Here is a 12,641-nt window from a genome sequence, read left to right as displayed (position 1 = left end):
AACCCACTTCATCTGGTATTCTGTGGTATTGCTGATGGAAACTTCACTGCACCTCTAACCTATCTGCCATCAGGCCCTGCTTCTCCCTGATGGTTGACTTTTGAATTTTTAATTAGTCAGCGATTGAGGATGTTTCCATTCCATACTCTGCTATTTACTCACAGGCTTGTAGTGATGAATTTGTGTCCTGTCACCAGTAATGATTTTTTAAAAGAAATTTTACGTACCTCTAAGTATCAGTCCAAATTTTGTTTTCAAACATCCCAACGCTTCTGTTGATACTCTTCTGTGAGCTATTGCAGTACCCATCTCACATAAACTTTTCAAAATCCAAGTCTGTTATGACTGATTTGCAAATGATTTGCCACAAAATCACCTTAAAAGCCATCTGTTCTAAAAAATCATGTCCTGTGCAAGCTCAATGTTGTCTTCAGCTGTGGACATTGATGGGCATTTTAATATAATTGAAGTGCAGATAATTTTTGACTCACCCTCATATTACGAGTTCAACCAAATTGGATTCAGACGTGTTCTGTTTTAACACCCTGTTACATGCACACATGCATAAAACATGTACACAATTTCTGAAGGTGTTGATCGGAACCCAAACTTTCCAGGCTCGTCACATTGTGTTCACAGTTTTTGTGACTGTTTATTTTATTTTATACGTTTCTTTTAATCATGGTTGTTGTTGTTGTTAAGTGCCATAGAGTTGGTTCCGATGCATAGTGATCTGGTGTCGGGTTTCCAAGGAGCGATTGGTGAACTTGAATAGTCGAACTTGAGGATCGACCTTGTGGTTCAAACCAATTCTGCAGGCCAGCACATTAACCCACAGTGCCACACCAGGACTCTAGAATAAGATTTGTTGTTGTTAAGTGCCATCAGATCGGTCTGACCCATAGCAACCCTGTGTAGGGTTTCCTAGGAGTGGCTGGTGAGCTTGAACTGCCAACCTTGTAGATCAAACCAAGTTTACAGTCCAGTGCATTAACCCACAGCACCACACCAGGACTCATTTAATCACAGTAATGATCCACAAATAAATTACTGATTTTGTTATTAAGTGCCATTCTAATTGGTTATGACTCATAGTGACCCTGTATATGGTTTCTAAGGAGCTGCTGGTGAGTTTGAACCTCCAAACTGACCTTGCAGCCCTGTGCTTATTCTGCAGTATCACAGCACATTAAAAAAACAGAATTATGTTCTCTTTTGGCCATCCTTGCCCTTAATATACCCAGTGCAGAGCTGAATACAGTTATCATATGAACATACCATTTTTATTTCCTATTTCTATACATATGTGCACAAATCAAACATATAATGTTGTATCATGTGTACATTTACTTTATTTTTAAGTTTCTACTTATGGTCTTGATGTGGTGCTGTGGGTTAATGTACCATTCAGCAAAGCCATTTGAGCTGCAAGGTTGGTGGTTCAAGCTCACCAGCTGCTCCTTGGAAACCCTATACAGAGTCCCTATGGGTTGGAGCTGACTCGACATCACTTAACAACAACAACTTATGGTCTTACAATTTGTATTATTTTATTTTTTTGTTAACCTCATGTATCTTTTTAATCTTTTGGGTTTTTTTTCTAGATTACCTTTACCATACCATATCAGTTCCCAATGATTTATTCTGACTCCTGGCAACCCCATTTGGGTCAGAGTAGAAATTTGCATCAGTGGGTTTTCAATGGCTGCTTTATTTAGAAGAAAATCACAAAGATGTTTCTTCCAAGTTTTCCTATGAAACCTCCAATTTTTTGTCAACAACTGAACACTTAACAGTTCATATTTCCCAGGGACACCACTTTTGTAAACAGAAACAGTTACTTATTTTTAATGATTGTTTGGTATTCTAGAAAATATATGCATCTTACTTTATTTAACTGCTTATATATTAATGATCGGAGTCCTGGTGTGGCTTTGTGGGTTAATGTGCTAGACTGCAAAGTCAGTTTGAATCTCAAGGTTGCTGGTTCAAACTTACCAGTCGCTCCTCGGAAACTATATACAGGGCACTATGGGTCAGAACAGACTCAACAGCACTTAACAACAACAGCAACATATTAATGAGCCTCAGGTATGATTTTTTTTTAACTCTTATAAATATCACTAAAATGGATATCTCACAATATACCCTGTCATATGTCTGTGCAAATGATTCTCTGAATCCTCATGAAGCATAAGTACTGAATTAAAGGATGTGATTTGAATCCCACAAACAACCCCTTATTATCCACAATTGTCCTAAATTAGGTATTAACAATCTTTTAAGTGTTTGTGAAATGTGGGTAAGAAATGAGAAGCACTTGACCTGCATCATCTTCACAATCATTGTTATGTTCGAGCCCACTCTTGCTGCCATTGTGTGAATCCATCTCATGGAAGGTTTCTTTTTTTTTTTTTTTTCCAACTCTCTGCTTTTCCAAGCATGATGTCTTTATCTGGGTACTGAACCCATCTGAAAACATTTCCAAAGTACAAGAGAGGAAATCTTGCCATCATTCTAGCTTCTAAGAAGCATTCAGGTTGTACTTCTTCTAAAATAGATTTGTTTGTTCTTGTGGTGGTCCACAGTACTATCATTGTTCTTTTCCAACACCATAATTCAAATTCATCAATTCTTCTGTGGTCTCCCTTAGTTATTGCCCAATTTTCACATGTATATGAGACAACTGAAAATACCATGGCTTGGTTCTGGCACACCTTTGTACTCAAACTGACATCTTTGAACAGTTTAAAGAGGTCTTCTGCAGCAGATTTGCCTAATGAAATGTGCTATTTGATGTCTTGATGGCTGCTTCCATGAAAGTTGATAGTGCAGCTATGCAAAATGAAGTCTTTGACAACTTCAATCATTTTTCCATTTATCATGATATTATTTATTGGTATAGTGAGGAGGATTTTTGCTTTCTTTACATTGAGGTGCAATCCATACTGAAGACTGAAGTCTTTGAGTTTCATCAATAAGTAGCTTTTAGTCCTCTTTGATTGTATCAAGCAAGGATGTGTCATCTGCAAAGTATAGGTTCTTAATAAGTCTTCCTTTGATCCTGATGGCACCTTCTTCTTCATATAATCCAGTTCCTCTGATTATTTCTCAGCATGCAGATTGAATAAATATCGTGACAGGGTACAACATTGATATACACATTTCCTGAATTTAAACCATTCTGTGTTCCCTTGTTCTGTTAGGTGTATAGGTTGTTCGTGAACACAATTAAGTGTCCTGGAATACCCATTCTTTCCAATGTTATCCGTGGATTGTTATGATCCACACAGTCAAATGCTTTTACATAGTCAATAAAGCACAAGTAAACTTCTTTCTGTAATTCTCTGCTTTCAGATAAAATCTGTCTGACATCAGCAATAATATCCCTCATCCTAGGTCATCTTCTGAATCTGTCTTGAAGTTCTGCCGACTCCATGTTGATGCATTGCTGCAACTGTTTTAGAATTACTTTTAGCAAAAGGCTAAGATTTATGTACGAGAATATCAAAAGGAATGACTTCCATATAATAGGAATTCCAAAACAAGAAGGAACAACATTGAATAAACAAACTTTACTTTGGTATATACACAAAATGGAATACTTGGAATACTGCACACAACACTGACAATGAATCTCTCATAACATAGATAAACCTGAAGGACATTATGCTGAATGTAATTAGTCAGATACAAAAGAACAAATATTGTATGAGACCACTATTGTAAAACCTCAAGGTTTTCATGCTAAAATAAATATTCTTTGATGGGTACCATGGGTTGGAAGGAATGGAGAGTAATTAATTCGCTGGCTAGAGGATAGACAAGTGTTAACTTGGGTGACAGAGAAGGCAATATACAAGAGGGAGGTTGGCAGGAGAATGGTGAGGACAGGTGAAAACATAGGGAGGAACGCAAGGGTTAAAGGGGATAAAGGTAAATACTGATATATATTAAATTCTGAAACAACAGTGTTCTACAGGTAGATACACAAGTTGAGAGAGAATAGGAGCATAACCACAAATATATGATGGATTGACAGATATTTGTACATGAGTATTTACCTCTCCTGCAAACACAAATATGAATGTGGTAGAGCATACAGGGATCAAAATGAGGAAAAGGTGTTGCTGTTGTTAAGTGCCATCTGGTCGATTCTGACCCATGGCGATGCTGTATAGGGTTTCCAAGGAGCAGCTGATGAACTTGAACTGCTGACCTTTCAGTTCAAGTGGCTTTGCGGTCTGGAACATTGACTCACAGCACCACACCAGGACTCTTTCTTAGATGTTACAAAACACCTTGAGATAACAAGTTGTTGAGCCTGGGGTCTCAGAACCACAGTCTCAAGGGACATCATGGTCAACTGGCATAACAGAGTCCACGAAGACAACATTCTACATCCTACTTTGGTGAGTAGTGAATGGGATCTTAACATTTTAAGCTTATGAGCAGTCATCTAAGGTCCAACTATTGTTTCCTCTGTGTACGGAAGAATGATGACTGATGAAAATTGAAGATGGTTGGCATCCATTGGTTCAATGGTTTAATGGAACGTGTGAACATCAGTCTCCATGGCTCTGAGACCAGAAGAACTAGATGGTGTCCAGCAACCACTGCCCATTGCTCTGAAAGTGATCACATTAGAAGTTTCTGAATAGAGTAAGAGACAATGTAGAACAAGACCAGGTCTACTGGTAGGAAAGAGACAGCAGGAACTTGAGACTGTGACCCTTAACTGCCCTTCAGGTCTGGAACAGAACTAACCCTTGTGGCCCAATTTTCAATCAAGTGGTGGATAGATATATAGGAGGATAACAACACTAGTAAACTATGCTCACCATGGAATGATCAACAATTCAAGATCAAAAAAGCAACATTTACCTGGGGATAAGGTTCCGAAGGGTTGGGAATGAGGGTGGAATGGAAATAGGAACAACAAGGAGGAAGTGGGATAACTGTTGTTACCTAGGGGAGATTGTTGTTGTTGTTGTTAAGTATTGTGGAGTCGATTCCGACTCATAGTGACCCTGAACAGGGTTTCCGAGGCTGTAAATATTTACAGAAGCAGAAATCCACATCTTTCTCCCACAGAATGGCTGGAGTAGTTTTGAATTGCCAACCTTGAGGTTAGCAGCCTGAGTTGTAACCACTATGCTACCAGAGCTCCTTCTAGAGGAGATTAGAATCATTGGAATAAAACCAAGTGTGTGATATGATGTATGTAAAATTGATGATCCTCTCTGTAAACCTTCACTCAATTCACAATAACAAGGTTTTTTGTATTAAAAAAAATAGAAATATCTTTAGCAAAATTTTACTTGCATGTGATATTAATGATTTTTTTTATTATTTCCTCATTCCATTGGGTCACCTTTCTTTGGAATGGGCACAGATATGGATCTCTTCAAATCGGTTGGGAAGATGCTCAATATTTCTCAACATAGATGAATTGGTGTATTCTGACACTGCATCTGTTTTTTTGAAACATTTCAATTTCTATTCTTTCATTGCCAGGAGTCTGGTTTTGCACTAATGCCTTCAGTGTAGCTTGTATGTCTTCCTTCAATACCACCAGTTCTTGATCATATGGTTGCACTTGAAATGGTTGCATATTGACCAATTCATTTTGGTACAGTAACTCAGTATTTTTTTCCATCTTCCTTTGATGTTTCCTATGTATTCAATATTTTGCCCATGTTATTATTGTTAAGTGCCATCAAGTCAGTTCTGACTCATAGTGACCCTGTATAGGATTTCTGAGGATCAGCTGGTGGATTTGAATCACTAACCACAAGGGTTAGTAGTCCAATGCTTAGCCTACAGCACCACACCAGGACTCCATGTTGCCCTTGTTGTTGCTATTAAGTTGGTACCAACTCATAGAGGCCCTGAAGAGGGTTTCTGAGAAGCAGCTGGTGAGCTTGAACCACTGATATTGTGGTTTTTGACCAGAGCATTCTTTAATATTGTAACCTGAGGCTTGAATTTTTCCATTAGTCCTTTAGTTTGAGAAATGCTGAGGGTGTTTTCCCCTTTGGTTTTCTAACTACAAGTCTTTGTACATTTCATTAAAATATTTGACTTTGTCATCTCTAGCTGCCCTTTGAAATTTTTTGTTCAGCTTTTTTACTTCATTATTGCATCACTGAACTGACAGCTTTCCTATCTTAAAGAATCTCTTTTTATATCCATTTAGGTCTTTTCTGACTTTCTGATGACCTTTTGCTTTTCTTTGTTGTTTTTGTTAGGTGCCCTGGAGTTGGTTCTGACTTCTAGCAACCCTATGAAACACTGTTCCATCCTGCACCATCCTCACAATTGTTGTTACATTTGAACCATTCTTGATGTCATCCCAACAGCTCTTCAGGCCTTCTGTCATTAGTGTCAAATGCATCAAATCTGTTCTTCAGATGGTATCGAAATTCAGTTATGATATACTTAGGTCATAGTTTCACTCCCACAGGATCGTTTTACTTTTCTTCATAATGCATTTGCATATGAATAGTTGATTTTCTGTTCCACAGTCAATCTCTGGCCTTATTTTGGCTTATGATATTGAACTTTTCCATTTTCTCTTCTCACATATACAATCCATTTGATTTCTGTTTATTCCATTTGGTAGGGTCCATATGTATAGTTAATGTTTGTTTTGTTGAAAAAAGGTATTTGCAGTGAATAAACCATTGATCTTGCAAAATCCTATCATGTAATCTCCAACATCATTCTATCACCAAAGCCATATTTTCCAACTACTGATCCTTCTTCTTTGTTTCCAATTTTTGCTTTCCAATCACCAGTAATTATCTATGCATCTTGATTGTGTGTTTGATCAATTTCAGACTGAAGAAGTTGGTAGAGTCCTTCAATTTCATCATCACTGACTTTAGTGGTTGGTGTGTAAATTTGAATAATAGTTACATTAACTGGTCTTCCTTATGTTGTTGTTGTTGTTAAGTGCTATGGAGTTGATTTCGAATAATAGTGACCCTGTATATGGTTTTCAAGGAGCGCTGGTGAGCTTGAACCACCAAACATGCAGTTCAAACCAACCTTGCAGTCCAGCGCATTAACTCTCAGCACCATAATGTCTTCCTTATAGGCATATGGGTATTATCCTATTACAGATGGCATTTTAAAAAATTTTTATGATGAATGCGATTCAGTTCTTCTAGAGCTTGTCATTCTCAGCATAGTAAACCATATGACTGTCCACTTCATCATTCTCAGCATAGTAAACCATATGACTGTCCACTTCAGAATGGTCTTTTTTTTTTTTTTTTTTTTTTTTTTTTTTTCTTTTTTTTTGTTAGGAACCAGTCCATTTCAGCTCACCAGTGCCTAGGGTATTAATTTTTATGCTTTCCATTTCATTTTAAATGACTTCCAATTTTACTAGATTCATATTAATGCTCCAATTACTAATGGATGTTTGCATCAAATGAAGGTTAAGAAAACTTTGCTCCATCCACATTGTTAAAGTAAACTCTACTTTAAAGAGGAAGCTCTTTCCTAGTTGTATTATGAATGCCTTCAAACCTAAGGAACTCATCTTGAAGCACTATATGAGACAATGCTCTGTTGCTATTCATGAGATTTTCAGGACTAACCGTTCAGAAGCAGTCTACCTCTCCTTCTTCCTAGTATGTCTTAGTCTGGAAATTTGTCTACCATATTTGAAATACTGGTGACATAGCTTCCAGTATCACAACACACAAGCCACTACAATATGACAAACTGACCAACCAGTGGTGGCAATTACTCTTTATCTGAATTTATGTTACCTACTTCTTGCTCATTTACTATAGTTATCTGAACAGGATCAGACCTTAGTTCAATAGCATTTTAGGAGGTTGTGAAATAGTGTTCATTTGTCTGTGGATATTCAACAGCTACATGCTCAAATTTCTGATATAAGTAATGCTCGAATTGAGTACTGATTGGCTACTAATTTGCTGCCTTGGCTAGAGATTGAGTTCCCCTGTGAACTTAATTGAACCTCAGCATAATGATCCTGCTCGTTCACCTGAGAGCAAGTGAGTGGTCTGGCAACGTCTTACGTGGGAGATCTCCCTGCTGGTCTCCTCCCCCATGCCTCCTGCAGATGGCAAGTGTTTATGAATGGACATGGACGTGTTAATCAGAGACGGGCAAGGATCACATGGAAACTCAGCAACCTAAGACAGGGGCATTGCGTGGATGCAGTGATTTCCCAATGACTGCAGTGATTTCCCAATGACGGGTAAGACTGAGAAATTCACACAGACCACCTAACAGGCAGCGTCCTTTAAACAAAATAATAAACAAGGGGGAATATGTTGCAGACCGTGTAAGACTAGTCAGAGGTTCGAGGCCCTCTAGGGCCGAGTGTAACAAATGAGGCCACTGGCAGTTAATGGCAAATTGCTTTCATATTAATATTCAGGTATATATATTAAATTAATACACTGGAGCCTTTGACAATCCACAGATAAATGTGGTATTTTCCTAAAGCCAAGACTAAAGGTTGCAAGATTAAGCCTTTCTCCAAAGGATTAACTAAAAATATCTTAGCTACTTCACAGCTCTTTGTTCCATAGACAAAGAACCCATCCTCCCTAATCCTTTTCCAGGTGCAGCCCATTCACCTGGGCATCTGGAGTCCTCCTGCAGACCTGGCTCAGGAAGCCAAAGCAGCAGGACTCCGTCCAAGTTTTTGTTTTTATCTCTCACCTTCCCTCAACTGACCTCAGGGGCTATAGATATGTTAATTGAGCCTGAGAATCCAAGTTGCTAGCCTGGGATTCAAACCATGAAGTAGGATGTAAGGTTACCTGAATGTCTGGAAAAGTACTGATGTTAGCTGTACCTTGCCTAAGTCCCTCCCAGCTTGGTGTGAAGCTCCTCCCTTAAATAAAGCAGAGGCTCGGGCCTCTCCAGGTGTGCATTGCTGGTTGGGAGGCATGGAGTAAAGATGGCAGAGCATTACTGGCTGGAAGGCATGCGGTAAAGATTGCAGGGCAGTGAGTTGCTGCCTGCAGAGGCCACAATGCCTGTACTCCCAGGCCTGCCCACCAGTGATGTATCCACCCTGGCTTTGGGGTGCCTCTTTGTCTCTCTCTCTTTGTCTCTTTCTGTGTATTCTTGATATATATGAATCGCCGTCAGGTATCCTCTCCTTGTGAACTGAACCCCAATGTCGAGGCGGGTCCCCGACAATATACAGATTGAATAAGTATGGTGAAAGGCTTGGTGCACACCCTTCCTGATTTTAAACCATTCGGTATCTCCTTGTCCTTTCCTAAAGACTGACTGCTGATCTATGTACAGGTTCCTCATAAGCCCAATTAAGTGTTCTGGAATACTCATTCCTCACAATGTTTGTAAATCCATAGTTTGTCATGATTCACACAATAGAAAGCCTTTGCATAGTCAATAAAGCACAGGTCAGCATCTTTCCAGTATTCTCTGCCTTCAGCCAAGTGCATCTGACGTCAGCAATGATATCCCTTGTTCCATGTTCTCATCTGAATTTGGCTTGAACTTCTGGCAGTTCTTTGTTGATGTACTGTTGCAGACATTTCTGGAAAATTTTCCTTTGCATTTGATATTAATGATAGTATTTACCTATTTCTTCATTCCATTGGACTACCTCTCTCTGGAATGGACACAAATATGGATCTCCCCAATCAGTTGGCCATAGTTCTTGGCATAGATGAGTTCCTGCAGTACTGCATTGGTTTGTTGAAAGATTTAAATTTGTATTCCATCAACTCTCAGTGCCTTGTACTTTGCCAATTCCTTCAATGCACTTTGGATTTCTTCCTTCAGTACCATTGACTCTTTTTTTTAAACGTTTTATTGTGAATTATGTTATAGTTTACATGGGAGAACATTAGTTTTACATTCATCCTATCGTATATCATTTCATTGCCATGGTTACAGTCCCCTCCATGCATGATCAACCAACCAAAGGGTATACCCTACAAGCCTGCCGTCTCCACCCTGCTCCCCTGGTCGTCAGCACACAGCCCCTCTCCCTCTCTGGGTCTAAAGTCCCCAGCTGCTTCATCTCTGCCTCCATCTCAGGGATCACTCTTCTCTGAGTAGGGTCCTGCTCTCCACCATTGACTCTTAATCATATGTTGCCTCTTGAAATGGCTGAACATTGACCATTGCTTTTCTTTTTTTTTTTGAATTAGTGAAAATTTTATTACTTTTCATTTGTGTCTTTTTGGATGCTTATATTACTAAGGAAATAAATGGTTATATACCAGACATGTGAGTTAAACTATTTTAATTAGTTTTGTTTGAAAATGCTGTAGGTTTTTTGTTTGTTTTTTTAAAACCTTTATTGTGAATTGAGTGAAGGTCTACAGGGAAGATCATCAATGTTACATTCAACAAATCATTACAATGCTTGCTTACAATCCCCTCCATTCACTACCAGCTAACAGCATTTACTTTTATTACCCCCCCCCCCTTTTTAAAGCTTTTATTGTGAGTTGAGTGATAGTTTACATGGGAGAGCATTGGTTTTGCACTCATCCTACTGTATTTTGTTTCATTGCAATGATATAATCCCTTCCATGCATCATCATTTAGCAGTATTTGCTTCTGTTCCCTCTTTCTTTCTTTCTTTCTTTTTTTTTTTTTTGATGTACACAAAAACACTCAGAAATATATTATCATTTAAACAACCAAAGGGCACATTCTGCAAGCCTGCCTCCCCAACCATTGCTTTTTGGTACAATGACTATATTTCTTCTGGCATTATATCATAGAACATTCTGGTGCTGCTAATAATATTTTCATTTACCAGCACTGTATCTGACAATGTTTCATGGCTATTCATAAGGTTTTCAGTGGGCAAATATTTAGAAGAAATTCACCTCTCCTTCTTCCTAGTCTGTTTTATCTGGACACTCCACTGAAACTTGTAGACCATGGATGATCCTGCTGTCTAAAATACCAGTGGCATAGATTCCAGCACGGCAGCAACAAGAAAGCTACCACAGTATGATAAATTGACAGACAAGTGGTGATGAGTGAAGGATCTCTCCTGTTATTCTCATGTGGGAGACTAGTGTGTCACATGTAGTCCAGCTAGGTGGGCTGTAAAATGGGCTACATATGACTGACTAACATCATTAGTTGTTGTTGTTGTTTTAACTGCCATCTAGATGGTTCTGACCTATAGCAGCCCTATACAGTTTCCAAGGAGAAGCTGGTAAGTTTCAACTGCTGACCTTGAGGTGCAAACTGACTTTGCAGCCCAGTGTATTAACCCACAATGCCACACCAGGAATCCATGTATGAGGATAACAGGAGACATTTCAGCTGGCCATTTTTTATATCCAAGGTGTCATGTGACTAGGACTTATATGATCCATTCCATAAAGCACAATATAATTTCCCAGTTGGACTCCCCTAGGAGGGGTAAACCAGACATCTCAGTACTTTGCAAAATTGTGTATCTTTTACTCTATTTACATTAAGCTTGATGACCCTAGTGAAGGGGAAACTGTAATTATTTGCTCCCGAAGCTCAATGACACTATCATGGGGAAGAACAGGGAAGCCATTGAAGCCTGACTTGTCTGAAGGAAGGCCTCCTCACATGAAATGATCAGTTTGGAGCTCTGGGAAGAGGTTCGAGAGGATCTACTATCAAAAGATGGCAAAAAAAGAAAAGAGATCACTGTAGGAGTGTTTGCTAGAGAAGTGCTTCAAGAACAGATTCCTGGTCATAACCTACATTTAATAGTCAGAGAATAAATGTGAATATAGCTAAGGAAAGAAAATTGAATAATAAACCAGGCAAGAGAACAAGCAGTCAACAGTAATGTGCTGATCAATGAAACTAGATACGAAGGAGTCATTAACTTTGTCTTGTGTATACAGAAAAGGACTGGAAGTGACCATGGGGTGTTTTAGCCTTAAGGTCAATGACAGATTTGATAAGTGCTGATTGACCAAGTGGTGGGAGCCAAAGGTTGTTGGTAGAGGGTTCAAGGGAAGACTGGGCATGTTGCAGTACTTTGTACGCTGAAGTACTTGGTACACTTGGTGAGATTTTTGTTTTTGTTTTTTTCCTATAAATCGCCTCTAAACAGTTGCTTTCTTCTTTTAGTACACATTTCAGCTCAAATACAATGCCCACAATGCAGTTAGACAAGATTAAGTAGATATACTATATAAAGGGAGCAGCTCTTCTCTTGTGATGCTAGTTGCTTAGTCCCTGTTTCTTATTTTTTCCTTCATAGCACGTACAGTTTTTACTTATTTCTTTTATGTTGTTCCTCACCTGGGATATAGCTATCATGAGGATGTATATCTTAGAAGATTGTGCATAACTGCATCCTGTGCATTACAACATTGTTGTCCCATTTTCCCACTCCACTGCTTTCTTGCATTCTCCATCATAACCTGCAGGAAAGCCATTCTGTCTGGGGACTAAAAAACTAGCAAGTACTTCTGCAGTAAATATTATCAAGATGATACAAATTAATGAGAACTTTGTGGTGCTATAGGAAATGCACTGGACTGCTAACCAAAAGGTTGTTTCCAACCCACTAACTCCTCTTTGGAAACCTGATTCAGGCCAACTGTGAGTCAGAACAAATTCAACAGCACTTACCAACAACAAGAACAAGACCCTAA

This window comes from Chrysochloris asiatica, unplaced genomic scaffold (genome assembly GCF_000296735.1).
Source record: "Chrysochloris asiatica unplaced genomic scaffold, ChrAsi1.0 scaffold00213, whole genome shotgun sequence".
NCBI lineage: Eukaryota > Metazoa > Chordata > Mammalia > Afrosoricida > Chrysochloridae > Chrysochloris > Chrysochloris asiatica.
Note: the sequence above shows the minus strand (reverse complement) of the source record.